We start from the raw sequence: 15,171 nt of genomic DNA, 5'->3' as shown, positions 1-15,171 counted from the left end.
TAATGGAATTAACATAAAAGTCACACAATGATGGAAAATGTAGAATGAAAACAAGCGTTATAAGCAAAGAAAAAGTATAATGTCAAACATACTAATGATAATATTAAATATCAGTATGTCACTACAATAAAATATGTGAACAAACATTATGTTGAATATTATATATAATATAAAATAATATAATATCAACCTTGTTAATGTTAACATTTGTGTTTTCAACTAAATAAATATATTAATTATTAATGTAGATAAATCTATATAATAATCAATATTTATTTTAATTTGATTTTAAACATGTCTCTAGAAATCTAATTATATGTAGAATATCATTATAATTCTATTGGTGAGTGCTGCATCGGGGTGCCCCAGTCTGCAAGGAGAAAAGCCATACAGAGAAGAAGGGACAGCCGTGGTCACTTCTTCACTTCTTCCTAGAGGAGAACATCCCATACACTGTTCTCATGGCCCCCAGGACCTCCTTGTTCCTCAGGCTGTAGATGATGGGATTGAGCATGGGGGTGAGGATGGTGTAGAACACAGCCATGTTCTTATCTTCTTCTGGTGAGCGTACATTCTTGGGACGGAGATAAGTGTAGACAAAAGGAGCATAGTAAAATGTCACCACAGTTAAATGTGTGGAGCACGTGGTGAAGGCCTTTTTTCTTCCCTCTTTTGAGCGCATGTGGAAGACAGCAAAAAGGACCCATCCATAGGAGGCCATGATGCCAAGGAAAGGAAGAAGGAGGACCAGGACTGCACTAAAAAAATCATGTACTCATAGACCCAGGTGTCCATACAGACAAGAAGCAACATGGCTGGGATGTCACAGTAGAAGTGATTGATGGTCCTGGTCCTGCAGTATGGAAGATGAAGAGTATACACAGTGTGGACTAGGCCATTGAAGGAACCTAGTGTCCATGACCCCAAGATCATCTTCACACACATTCCTTTGCTCATATGTATATGATAATGGAGGGGGTGACAGATGGCCACAAAGCGGTCATAGGCCATCGAGGCCAGGAGTAAGCCTTCAGAACTTGCCATGGTCGCAAAGAAGAAGCTTTGTACACCACAACTGAAAAAGGAGAAATTTGTCTGGCCAGAGAGGAAGTTGTACACCATTTTGGGGACTGTGGTAGAGATGTACATTAGGTCCATGAGGGAGAGCTGGCTGAGGAGAAAGTACATGGGGGTGTGGAGCCGGGGGTCCAAGAAGATGAGGGCAGTCATCCCTGAGTTCTCCAAACAGGCGAGAACAAACACAAAGATGATCAGGAGCAAGAGAAGTAGGCCAGTTTGGTTTTGGGGTAACAGCCCCAACAAAATGAAATCATTTGAAGTTTGGTTCCATTTCTCCATGAAAACCTAGTTCCTCGAATTGCTTGAAAGTAAGTAAAAAATAAAAAATGAACATTAAACATGAATTGAAACAGTAAAAGAGAATAAAAATGAATTGCCTTTATTAGTGTTTGTTTAGAATTAATTGTTTATTTTTCAATCTGTACCTTTTTCTTGAATTGATTTTAAGACCTGAATAGAATGTTCCTGCCCCAGTTCTCTCTGGTAACCATCTCAGCACATCCTAGACACATACATGGTCTTGGAATACAAAGTCTACACCAGGCACAGGAAACCCAGTGAGGTAGCTGGAGCCTTCCTGCCTGCTGACTCCTGACAGGAGCTTTCCTAGGACTATGCACCAGGCTCAGCCCTGGAGGAAGCCAGGATCCTGCTTTCCCAACTCCCCAACTCAGCACTCAGTTTCACCACAGACATGGCCTGTGGGGTGCAGTAGTACCCTGTGAGCTTGAGTCTGCATCCTCAGTAACCTCGCCTCCTCCACACCTTTAGTGCCTGCTCTCCCCTCCCCACTGGCACTGCTGCAGCTGAGTAAGCCAGGGTCTTCTCCCAGAGCTGTGCTGCTCACCTCCTAAACAGAAGCTGCTAGGCTGGTCCTAGAAGTGGGTCACCATTCAAAGCATTGTTCTTGTCCTGTGAAGGTACTGTGTATACTCTACAATCCACCATGATTATATTATATTCTCTGAGTATTGTCTCTTCCCTATTAAGGTTTCCAATTTCTGAAATTCTAAAAACACATGGTTTTTCTCTGTGCAAGCAAATATCACATGATAAAAAAAGTCACACTAAAATAATTTACAAGACTTTCATTCTAGTTTTCACAGCAGCAAACATAACTTTGTGGTGATGGATTTACAATACTGGTTTTGATAATGGAAACACACACTCAGAAGCCTTTTCTGTGAATTAATATGATAATTCAACTAACGAAATGTGAGAAGACAATTTTTAAAATAAGTTTGTAGTATATGTGCATTAAAAAGCAGAACATGAGAACTTTTTGTGGTACTTTTCCACTTCTTTTTATCCTCCAGGTTTAATTTTGCTGTTAGTACCAGAACCTGAGCACACATTATTCTCTAACTTTATCTTCAGTGGTCCCATCATTTATATGGACACCTAGTTTTACATTTAAATTTGCAGATACAATGAGTTTATATTATCATATAATTATCTTTTTCTAAGTTGAAAACTTTCATGCTGTCAGACAATGGATGATATTATTCACTCCAATACCCCATTCATTTCTAATTAAATTTTAGGATCTGGGAAACTGGAGTTACATATGAGGGTCTATTCCCATAGATGACCAGAAACTTTCTTTATTGGGTATTGGACCTTATTTCATGTGCCAGAATTTCTTGAAACCCCACTCTCTGGGTTACACTAAAACCTGGGGAGTACTGCTTCTGTGACTACAAGGGTGTCAGGATGATGGTCTCCCTTTGTCATTTTACAGAGCATACTGCTCAAATACTTAGAGTTGAAAGAAATATCCTTCACTTGACAGAACCCAACAATATCACTGCAGCAAGTGTAGGTGGCTGAGTTCATTTTGCAAAAGTTACAAGAAAGCAATAATAATTATTACAATGAGAATTAATGTCCTTGAAAAAGAGTTACAGACAATCAGCCTGTGACCAATAAGCCAAGCCTCAGCTAACTCACCCCCAACAACCACACCTGAGATCTGGGATGATGCAATTAACTGAGCACTTGTGTTTAGCACAGAGTAGGTCTCACTCCCTTTTCTTCCTTTCATACTTTTAATGGAGAAGACTCAGAAATTCAGACAATGGAGAAGACCTAATGAAATGCAGATCACACTCTCAGAGAGCATCACATTCTAGAATTTTAACAGGTTCACATCAACTGATTTTACACTTAAACTGACTCCTGTGTTTTACAGTTTGTCATGGCATGGCCTATTCTTTGTGCAAAGTAAATTTTTTTTATGAAAAGAAAACCTGGTCACCAAAATATCTTCTTAGTTAAAGCTAACCCAAATCAACTTAGTATAATGATAGTAATTTGACTTATATCATCTGAAATCTGGGACTGGGTTTTGAGAGAAATAGTTGTTTTTATTTACAACATTCCCACCAAATAGTCCATTGAATTCTTTAAAATGTTTAAACCCCAAGCTGTGCTCACACTCTGCCAGGCTAAACAACTAGGTCCTGTCACTGAGCAGCTGGCCTGGATCTCATCAAGCTCTCCTGATGTGAGGAGCCAAAGGCACCAGGAGGGAGTTCTCAGAACACACTCAGTGCCCATGTCTCCCACCTCTAGTATTCTCTTATGCTGAACTCTCAGAGCTCCTCACCTTGAGAGCTTCTTCCTTATTGCTTTGCTCAGTCATCTCCCTCTGCTCTTCCCTTGTTCAAGTAAAACAGACTCAAACATGACACACTTACTTTTGGAGAGTGGGACAGAAGGATGAACTGCTGCCTCTGATGCACAGAACCTTCCTCCTTCAAGCCTTACATGTCCTTCTTCCTCTAATGGATCCCCAGGGTCCAAGCCCATGGGAGAGAAACTTGGTCATTTCACCTAACTTTGCTAGCTTCAAGGTGACCTTGGTTGAAGTGTAGAATAAATCAGCCAACCCACTGAGATGCCACTCTCTCCTGCTGCCCAGAATTAGTCTCAAGAGGGATGAGCTCAGTCATTCCAGAACAGGATGAGGAGCTGTAGGGATGGCAGGTCATGTCTACCAAATCTTTCTGTTTTGTATGTTAGAACCTGAGGATCAACAAGAAGCAGTGTTGAGTTGATTGATATCAGCAATAGTAGCAATACTATTACTCTCTTACACATGCAGAAAGATAATAAACTAATTTTTGAGAATATTAATGAAGACAGCAATTCTCCAAAAGCATTTCTATATAGGTGGTAATTACTGTTATAGATATCAAAGTAGACACAAAACATTCATTCTAATGAGCACTCTTTGTTTTATCTGTTCAAGATTCCAGAAGAGTCACTTTATAGTGCTTCAAGTCTAGGTAGCTGAGGTTCATGCATGATAATTCCTCTTGCTGGTGGCCAGATGAAGCTGCAACCAGCTTTCTTACATACTGCCTCTGGACCTACAAAATCCATAACCTAAAGCTTCCTGGTAAAACTAACCTGACTTCTGTTTCACTCTGTAAGGTCAGGACCCTCAGGATATTTCAGGTGGTAAAGAAAAAAAAGAAATTTCAATTTCTGCTAAGCATAGTGAAGAGTGATATGGATCTTAGAGGAAGGCATTTACTTGTTTATGTGTTAAATATTTCTCTATCAGTTCATTCTATTTAGAGACTTCAAAGTACAATCAGATTTTTTAGAAAAAATTCCTGCAAGCCAACCTAAGAATTACACTCTTGCTGCATCTTTAAAGATAATCAGACCATATTTAATAACACCACACTCACTTTGAAATGGTCTTTTTTGAGAAGCATTTTGATCCAAGAGAGGAGTTTGTAGGGAGAACATCTATGCTTCAATTGAGGCTGCATTACCTGGACTCTGAGAACTCTCTCCCCCTTGATCCGCAGTGCCTATCTTAGGACCCTGTATGTTATTGAGTACATGTTTAAATCTCTGTGATTCATTTATTCATCCCAATGATTATGATGATTACTTTGATAAATCTATACTTTATCAATATATGAATCACTAAAATCAGGCATTTGCAGTATTTCATTTTTAACTCTAATTAAAAGTAGAGGATTAGAGGTCTATGCAATGAAATGAGGCACTGTGTCTCAAAATGTAGAAACACATTCTTCATTTTGAAGCAGGCAGTACTTAAGAATATTAATCCTTATGTAGAATATGTGTGTCCTCAGCTTGATCTACAGAGTAATAAACTTATTCAGGTGCTTCTCTCTCAAAATATTCTCCGAGTAAGGACAATTTTCTAATGGAAATAACACAAATTCTCAGGTAGTCAGAACTATTTTTCATGATGGTATCTATGATCTGGTCAAGTTCAAGGTAAGGGACAATAAAGCCAGGTGTACAGGAAGCAAGAAGTTGTTCAAATAAGCATTAGACACAAGAATAATATCAATTGTGCTTCTCCTTTCCCAGAACAATGAATCAGGACAATATTAACTGTCTCATGGCAAGTTTGTCCTTGGCACACAGATATAAAACACAAATTAAAGAGGTTTATAGTGTCAGTTGAGTTACTAATTTCAAATACTCTTTTTTACCTGCTAATAACTAAACAATTCAAGCTCTTTACATAAATCATACAGAATAGTGTCTTTGTAATTCACTGGCCTCAAATTAATTCAGAATAACATTTACAAAAATAATTTTCAAGTTTTCTTTGCAAATTATCAGCAGCCTACTGTCATGGAATATCAATTGCTGCATACAGACTCAGGATCCTGCCTTAATTTTACTAAAATACATTGGGGAAATAAGATTTAAAAATGTTCAGCTTATTAAATGTTTTGGCTTTAAGGTGGAGGTGAGAAACTAAGATAAAGTTTACATCTTATCATTTTTGAGTGTTCAGTTCTGTGGAGTCTCAAAGGCATTCATGGTGAGCACAGCCATCAGCACCAGCTGCTGTTTTCCACAAGGACAATATCACTTCAAATAGCTATAGGGCCATACAAAGTTTCCAATTTCGCACACCCTTCTCAGAACATTTATTCTGTGTTGTTTCTTGAATGTGTGAAAGGGTGTCTGAGTATAAGTTTCATGGGTATTTCTCTAGTAATCCCTGATGGTGAGCATTTTTAATGTGCTTATTACCCGTTTGTGTGTCTTCTTGGGTGAAACCAAAGACTGTTTGGGTTCTTTGCTCATTCTCTGATCTAGGCTGTCTAAGGTGTGGGTTTTGTGTTTTCTGCATTTCACTTCTTACTCGGTGCTGGAAATCGCTCCCTGTGCTGCATGCTGCATTCTCACTGACTCTGTTATTTTTCCTTGTGTTATTTGTTCTCCTGGTGTCATATCCACCAAATCACTGTGAAGGACAGCACATTAAGTTTGCCTTTATGCTTTTATTCAACACATTTTACCTTCCACATGTTGATCTTTAATCGATTTGGACTTTTTTTTTCCTATGTGGTATAAGGTAAATATGAAGATTCAGTATTTTCAAAATAATAACCAATCTTCCTATCAACTTTTATGGAAAATACTTTCCTTCCCACGTACATGTTCATGGATCCCTTTTCAAAGATAATTTGGTCACGTATGGGAGGGTCTATTTCTTGGCTCTACTATTTTCCACTGGCCTAAATATCTACCTGTATGCCACACCACATTGAAAATTTAGCAGTTAGCAACTCTTGAGATCAGGAAGTGTCAGTGTCGAAATCTTATGCTCCTGCTGCCCTAACTGCCATCATCTGAACCCAGTCCCAACCCTGTGTCTCAAGAGGGTGCAGTGAAACCATGAGCTTCTCCAAGAACTGTGTTTGTGTTCATGAAAAGGAAAAACTAATATCTCTGTCAACAGTTTGCTTGAAAGTAAGTGTGTGAGCTCTGCTTCTGAACTAAATGGTAAGCAATGCTGCCACCAGCTTAGCCCCTCAGCTTTCATGCATGCCCAGATAAAATCATTTAAAATTTCAACATGGCAATAGCACAGCCATAAAACATAAACTTGGCCCTTCTATTTTGAAGAAGGGGGTGGATGAATAGGTAGCATGCTCTGAAACTGCCCTGGGAAGGGTAGAATCAGAGGGTAATAAAGGAAGAACATTATGTAAACCTGGGTACTGGTGAGAATGTGCTATGGTGGGAAGGTTTGTGTCCTCTCCCAAACAAAAACGCCACAATCCTAATCCCAAAGTAATGTTATAGGAGGTAGAATGTGTGGAAGGTGACTATTCAGTCATAAAGCTCAGGTGTCATAAATGGAATCAGTACTTTTGGAATAAAGCTCGGTGGGAGCTGGTTCACCCTCCACCATGTGAGGATGCAGCAAGAAGGCACCATGTTTAACAAGGACACCACCCTTACCATGCACTAAATCTGCAGCCCTGATGACAGTGGGCTTCATATATCCAGGGCCATGAGGAATTGATTTACATTGCTTCTATGCTTCCTACCTTAGGAAGTCATGTTATCACAGCTTGAATGCACTAAGGTACAAACTCTGCTGTTCATCTCGATTGCTGTCCTTGGAAAGAACCTGAAGGATACTGAATTCATCAGAGGTGCTGAGTGCAAGCCCTGTTCTCATTCTAGGCAATGAATAATGGAGGGAACCAGGAGCCTGGCCACTGTTCTCTGAAACTCTATGGCCTTGGGAAACTTATGCATTTCTCTGAACTTAGTTTAGTGAAAAGAAAACTCAAGGGAATGTGTTCTATAATATCAGTAATGGGCTCCATGAGGCCCCTCTTGCCAATGTGGAAGCTGAGCTTGCAAAAGAGACAGACAGACCATCTCCTGGAATGTCCAGCTAAGGTACAGCTGAGATGCCAGAAGGATTATTCTGGGAACTGCCTCAGAAGGCCAAGCCCTTTGCTTTGAGACTCTAATTCTGTTCTTAGCATCATTTGATGCAATTGCTGACATTATATTTAGAGTAATTTTACAGTTTGCTGCTGGGCTCATTTTTCAGACTTTGCCAGGTTCCTGAATAACTCCTGAAGATTCCTCTTCTTAATAAACCCTCAACCTTTCCTGTGTTCCCCAGACACAATAACATACACTGTTTGTGCAGCAGTATCCTACAGTGAAATCCTAATTTTATTCTCAGATAGAAATTCTTTGTTAGAGATTCATCTATTATTTTTAATTGATTTTTACACTGACATTCCTACAAAGATCAGAGACAAAGTAAGTTTTCATGCCACTAACTCTTCTGACTGTAAATATGGAGAACTCCAAGACAATCAGAAATGACTTTCTGAGATCCTTTACCCTTCTATGTCCTCTGGCCCAGGCAAATAATATGTTAATGCCCACTGTCATGTAACTGTACCCAGAGGCTCTTCTTACCCAGAAGTTCCTGACATTAGCAGGTGTCATGTAGAAGGAGTTAGCAGTGTTAACATTTCCCTAACTTCTTCCACATTATCAGATTCTACTCAAAGTGGTTTTGATTGTTGGACCCTGATGCCTCTTGGGGAAAATTACCTAGTTCCTCTTCACCTCACAGTACCCCATTTCCTATGGTTTATGAATCATTTCAGTCATTTGAAAAACAGCTGTTAATCTATAATCTTTATATATTATTTCATGTTATTCATTTTTTCACCTCCAACTGTGTCAGAAAGATTTTATAGCCCCTGGTGTCTCTCTGGATGTTTTTTTAATGCACAGTGTGTATGTATGTATACACACTGTGCATTAAAGAGGAATATATATATATATATTCCTCTTTAATGCACACAGAGGAATATATATATATATATATATATATATATATATAATGTATTAATTCAGGAGAATTGATTTAGGAAAAAAACAAATGAGTGCTTTTTTCCTATCTTCTTTTGAAGGAAGATTATCTTTCTCTTCACAATGTGGTTCAGCAGTGTGATAATGTGGACTGTAGTAATGATTAATTTTTTTGTTACATGATTTACCTCAACACTACAGCTCATTTTATTACTTCTCTTTAAAATCTCATATAGTAGATGCTTTTGCAGTCTCTAATACTGAGTGCTTGCATCATTTGAGGTGACACAGTGTTGATACAAGTGTCCTGTAAGTTGGAGGCCAGGTAGGCATTTGGGCCTAAAACTGAAACCTTCAATCTCATTGCTTCAGATCTAAATGATTATAAAATTTTCTTTCATTTACTCCTAAATATTTAAAGATGATTTCATCCTCCTCTGTCACTATTATCCTTCTCTTTACTTTCCATAGGATTTCTGAGTTATGTGCAATCTGACATTTGCATCTGATTGTCTCAGCCCTGGTTCTTAAAAAAAATGGAATAAAATAAAGGAATCCCTGCTTGGAAAAAAAAAAAGAAAAACATTGAAAATATCTGGTGGCCCACAAAATCTTCAGACACACAGAGGAATCAGGCTGAATGTGTACATCAAAAACAATGCCAAGCACATACATGAGATAGAATTCACACCTCAGCTAGATGTGCTGACTCACTCTAGGACTGTCGGGTCAAGGGACCTCAAGACAACTCATAAGCCCTGGTTTGGGGAAATTGGACAGGACATGGGATGGAGAGTTACCTTGAGGAAAGAGCTGGGCATGTGGCTGATGGCTTATAGAAGTGACAGAGAGATAAGAAAGGATGAGACACAGTGATACCTGCAAACACAGACTGCCTGTGAGGCTGGGGAGGGACAACCATTCACCTGAGAGAGGCACACTGTGTTGACTCCCCAGATGGTAGGAAAGAAGACCCCAAAGAGAGGCTCAGAGGAGCCACTGGTGATAAGAGCCAAGATGCATCTCCTACTGAAGTTAAGGACCAAGGCCAGTAATGCATCAAAAAATTTTAAAAAGACAATGAAAGGAAAGTATAGTATCAAAGAAAGATTGTTTTTTTCCATATTATGTACAATGAGACTAATTAGAGATGTAATAATGTTGGACCCTAGGGGCCACTTGAACTTTATTATTTCTACAAGCATTTAAACTAAAATTAATAGAAAACAAGTGGCTTTTTAAAAAAGAGTTCAGAGTAGAATTCTTTATTCCAAATAAAGGAACATAGAATAATAAGGCACACCAATTCCTAAAGGAGAAGAGTGCAAGTCACAAAGAGGTCCTATTGTCCATAGACACTGGCAAATATGACCTTGGGACATTTGAAATACGTTAAGTGCAAGTTGGTATGGGTTCTAAAACTCCCACAAGGCTGTGCAAATTTATAATGAAAATAAGGTATTCAAGGACAGTAATAATTCATGTCAAATATATAAAAATTATAATTTTCAACATGAGAAAAAATATTTTATTAATATTAGTATATGAAAAAAAAATGTATACTATATAGTACAATATAAGATTGTTAGTAGTAGCATTAACAATAAAATTTTCTCTCTAACACATGTAATGATTATTATATTTATACATTATAATCAATATATCATCTAATTAATTTTACTGATGAATATCTCAGTAGAAATCTACTTATATGTGTGGATCATATTATACATCTATAGGTCAGCAGTGCTTGAGAGAGTTACAGTCTGTGTCAAAAGAGGCAATCCAGAGAAGCATGGACAGCCATGATCATTTTTTTTTCTGGAGGAGAGCATCCCTCACACTCTCCTTGTGGCCCCCAGGACTTCCTTGTTCCTCAGGCTCTAGATGATGGGATTGAGCATGGGGATGAGGATGATGTAGAAGACAGCCAGGTTCTTATCTTCTGTGGGTGAGCGGACACTCCTGGGCCAGAGATAAGTGTAGAAAAAAGGTGTGTAGTAAAATGTCACCACAGTTAAATGTTTGGAGCACGTGGTGAAGGCCTTTTTTCTTCCCTCTTTTGAGCGCATGTGGAAGACAGCACAAAGAACTCATCCATAGGAGGCTTTGATGCCAAGGAAAGGAACAAGGAGAAACAGGACTGCACTCACAAACACCATGTACTCATAGACCCAGGTGTCCACACAGGCCAGTGGCAGCATGGATGGGATCTCACATAAGAAATGATTGATGGCCCTAGACCTGCAATAAGGAAGATGAAGGGCATAGGTGGTATATGCCAGAGAGTGAATGGACCCCAGTATCCAGGTTCCTATGATCATCTTCAAACACATGATTTTACTCATGCAGACAGGATAGTGAAAGAGGTGGCAGATGGCCACAAAGCGGTCATAGGCCATGGAGGCCAGGATTAAGCCTTCAGAACATGCAATGGTTATAAAGAAGAACATTTGCACACCACAGCCCAGGAAGGAGATGCTATTCTGGCCAGACAGGAAGTTATATATCATCTTAGGGACAGTGAGGGAGAGCTGACTGAGGAGAAAGTACATGGGGCTGTGGAGCCGGGGGTCCAAGAAGATGAGGACAGTTATTCCAGAGTTCCCCACCAAGGCAAGAACAAATGCAAATATCATAAGGAGCAAGAGAAGTAGGCCAGTTTGGTTTGAGGGTAACAGCCCCAACAAAATAAAATCATTTGAAGTTTGGTTCCATTTCTCCATGAACACACACTTCTTTAATTCTTTGAGATGCAAACATAATAAAAACTAACAACTAACCCGAAAAAAAAATAGAAGAGGAAAATAAAAAGAATCATCTTTGCTAGTGTTTGTTTAGAAAGAATTATATTTCTCCAACAGTGTACCTTTTATTGAATTTAAGACCTAAACTCAATGTTCCTGCCCAGTTCTCTCTGGTAACCATCTCAGCAGGTCATAGACAAATGTAAGGTCTTAAGATATAAACTTGAATACCACTTGTGTCAAACCCAATGAGGTAGCTGGAGCCTTCCTGCCTGCTGACTCCTGGTAGGAGCATTCCTAGGACCAGGCTCAGCCCCGGAGGAAGCCAGGATCCTTCTTTCCCAGCTGCCCAACTCAGCACTCAGGTTCACCACAGGCATGGCCTGTGGGGCACAGAAGTACCCTGTGTGCTTGAGTCTTCATCCTCTGTGACCTCGCCTCCTCCACACATTTAGTGCCTTCTTTCCTCTCCCCACTGGCACTGCTGCAGCTGAGTAAGCCAGGGTCTTCTCCTAGAGCTTCGCTGCTCACCTCCTAAACAGAAGCTGCTCTGCTGACCCTCAAATTGGGCCACCATCCAAAAGTTCTTGAAGATAAACTTGTGTGCATCCTGTAGGATTCACCCTAATTTAAATATGTTCTGGATAGTGGCTCTTCCCTGAGGACATTCTACTTGTTGATGCCCTACAAACTCTAAAACAAACAAAGTAAGTCATGCATGTTTTTATTCTTCATATAAGCAAATAACAAATGAAAAAAGTGACAAATCAAATAACGTGCAAAGTAGTTTTCACCCTGATTTTTTAATTTCCTCTTTTAGTTATACATGCAGAGTTTAATTTGACTCATTTATACAAACATGAAGTGTATCTTCTCTATCCAGGATCCCAGTCTTGTGGTTGTACATGAGGATGGAGTCTCACTGAGGTGTATTCTGATGTGAACATAGCAGCCTTAGGTCAGATTCAGTCCACATCTTTCCCATTCCCATCCCCTCCCTTCTCTTGGCTCATCATTGTGTAACCACTGGTCTTTTATCCTTCCGCTGTCCCCTTGTTGTGTGTTAGCACCCATGTATCAAAGATGACATTCGACTTCTGGTTTTGGGGGATTGCCCTTATTTCACTTAGCATGATAGTCTCCAGTTCCATCCATTTACTGGCAAAACTCACCCTGTTTTTCAGAGCAGCAGTTAAAAATATCATGGTAATAGACATGTAGAATGGGTATAGATAAAGGAGAAAATACACTTGCAGATATTCTTATTTCTATAGGAATCTTTAAATGTCCCAATTTTGTTAATTATTCTTTATATTATATAATTTATTATAATGTATCCATAGCCCAAATTCTATAAATTCAGGCATTAGTGTCCTCATTTGACACATATATACAATAGACTTCATTGCTGTGAATGATAACATTTTCAAAATAACTTATGCTGCATATCAGACTATGAGCTTGTGTGCCTACATTGTATTTGTAAGCATTTAGTCATTCTTTGGAAAATGTCTTACTCTGTACAGAACAATTTCTTCAACTCAATTTGTATTAGTCTTGATCTCCTTTAGAGATCATGCCTAATTCCATGTTTGAGATGAGGTAAGAGCACATGGATCTTGGGCTGTTGGTTTTATTTCCCTGTGCTGTAGTTTAGTTCTCACCCAGTACAGGCAGGAGGGTGGATCTTATGCTGAGCTGTGCAAGTAGGAAGCACGTGAGCAGTGGTTCCTTAGGAATTATAGCTAACGTGTTTGTAATTCTCATCTTTAGAGTTAATCATTAAAGTAAAAGATGTTAATCATTTAGAGTGAAAATCAAAGTTAGATAAAATGAGCAAAATTCCCTTCCTAAATAATATTGTCTTCGCTTTTGTGCCCATGCTTTTACTTGGGAATTTATATCTGTAATTTCACTCTAAATAACTTCTCTTTTATCCTGAGTCATCCCAGTCCAGCATATTAGTTTTTTTATCATTCATTCTCCCAAATATGGAGAAATTATGATTTATATTTACAGTCTATATGTTTTTAACTTCTTTATTTATCTGGACTTGGTATGAGATTATCAACTTCATATCTTTGTGTTTTTCATCTTACAGAAATACTAATGCCACATTATGTCCCAGCTATTAATTGTATAATCAATTTGCATTATTAATTTTCCAAAGGAAAGAAAAGCTATTAAGAGTTTGTTGTCATTATTTATATTTAGTAACTTTAAATCAATTGTCACAACATATAACTCTGGTAAAAATGAATAAAAATGTAGAAGAGAATTTATCATAAAAATGGAAAAGCTTTTTCATGCCTATCTAATTGAGACACACTGAGAATTAAATATGCATGGTCAGGAACCCAAAAGGAGCACAAAATCACAAGGCAACTGGGGAGGTAGGATTATGGGCTTCTCTGCTTCTAACTACACTAGGAAAAAATTTCATGACCTCACAGAGAAGATGAACACAATATCCCCATCAAGGTGACACATTGTCCTTCGAATTATGTAATGATTGTAATGATTGTAATGTAATTATGTAATTATGTAATTATGTAATGATTGTAATGGCAGTGCTCCTGGCTCCAGTGGTTAAAATACACAAGATTCCACAGTCTGGAGCTCATATTTAGTGAGTGTCACAGACAACAGAGCAGCAGCTCAGACACATGCTGTGGGCTGTGTGGACATTAGTGACAGCAAGAACCATAGAGCATGAAGGAAGGACAGAGGGACAGCTAGGAAGCAGTACTGACCACCACTCCAAGGAGGTGCAGCAGAGGCCCTCAGGCTCTGGACCACTCTGCACAGACTGAGGAGCAGGACCAGTCCTGGGGGGGGGGGAGCCTGCCTGGGTCATCAGGTCAGCAGCAGAGACAAGAGGGCTCTGGAAGTTTCAGACTTCAGGAAAATTGTGAAAGGAGGGATAAGGACTCAGACTCTGTTCTGGACCAGATGAAAGGCTAGTGGGTGTGACATGGGGTCAGGTCTCCTTCTGGAGCTCACACAGGAGGATCTGGTTGAGCAGAGAGCTAAGAGGGGGAATCCATGGGACAGACTGGGCAGTGGGCAATGAGGACAGCTGGTGCTACCCTGGGTTTATCAAAGGAACCCAAACATGCCAAGGACCCCTGAGGTCTGGGCCCACCAGCACAGCTGAATGCTGCTAAGGGACAGGGTGGGACCCACTGAATCCTCTGTCTCTGCTCCCTGGCTCAGGGGCTATTGCATAGTAGGCTCTCAGCAGATCCACTGATTAACTGAACTAAACATGACTTTCTGAAATAAATTAGTATGAATGTTCAAACTAATGATATGTGAGTTTATATTATTTTTACATCACTGTGTAGTATATGTGCACTGAATATTAGGGCACGAGGGCCTTCTGTGGTACTTTCTCCACTCCTTTGTTTAGTCCAGGTTTCATTTTGGATGAAGAAAGGTGCCAGCATCTCTGGAAGTGCCAAGCCCTGATCACACAGCGGGCTGTAAGTTTATGTCTTCTGTGGTCGAGTTATTTAATAAGGAGACATATGTTTACACTTAGATTCTCATCAGAAGAGAGTTCAGAGTACCATCAAAAAGATGATGGTGATTGATACATTAGTGATCTTTTTTACTAAATTAAAAACTTTCATACTTCAGATAATGGATGAGATTATTTACTTCAGGATCCCATTCATCTGTAATTGAAGTATCA

General features: G+C 39.2%; 2 pseudogenes; both read right to left on the bottom strand.

Annotated features, from left to right (window-relative positions):
- Positions 1 to 421: 421 nt before the first annotated feature.
- LOC144254599 (olfactory receptor 2L13-like) lies at positions 422 to 1,359 on the bottom strand (annotated as a pseudogene).
- A 9,251-nt stretch (positions 1,360 to 10,610) lies between these two features.
- LOC144254598 (olfactory receptor 2L13-like) lies at positions 10,611 to 11,240 on the bottom strand (annotated as a pseudogene).
- Positions 11,241 to 15,171: the final 3,931 nt, after the last annotated feature.

This window comes from Urocitellus parryii, chromosome 1, assembly GCF_045843805.1.
Source record: "Urocitellus parryii isolate mUroPar1 chromosome 1, mUroPar1.hap1, whole genome shotgun sequence".
NCBI classification, from domain to species: Eukaryota; Metazoa; Chordata; class Mammalia; order Rodentia; family Sciuridae; genus Urocitellus; species Urocitellus parryii.
Note: the sequence above shows the minus strand (reverse complement) of the source record. Positions and strands in the feature narration are given on the sequence as shown.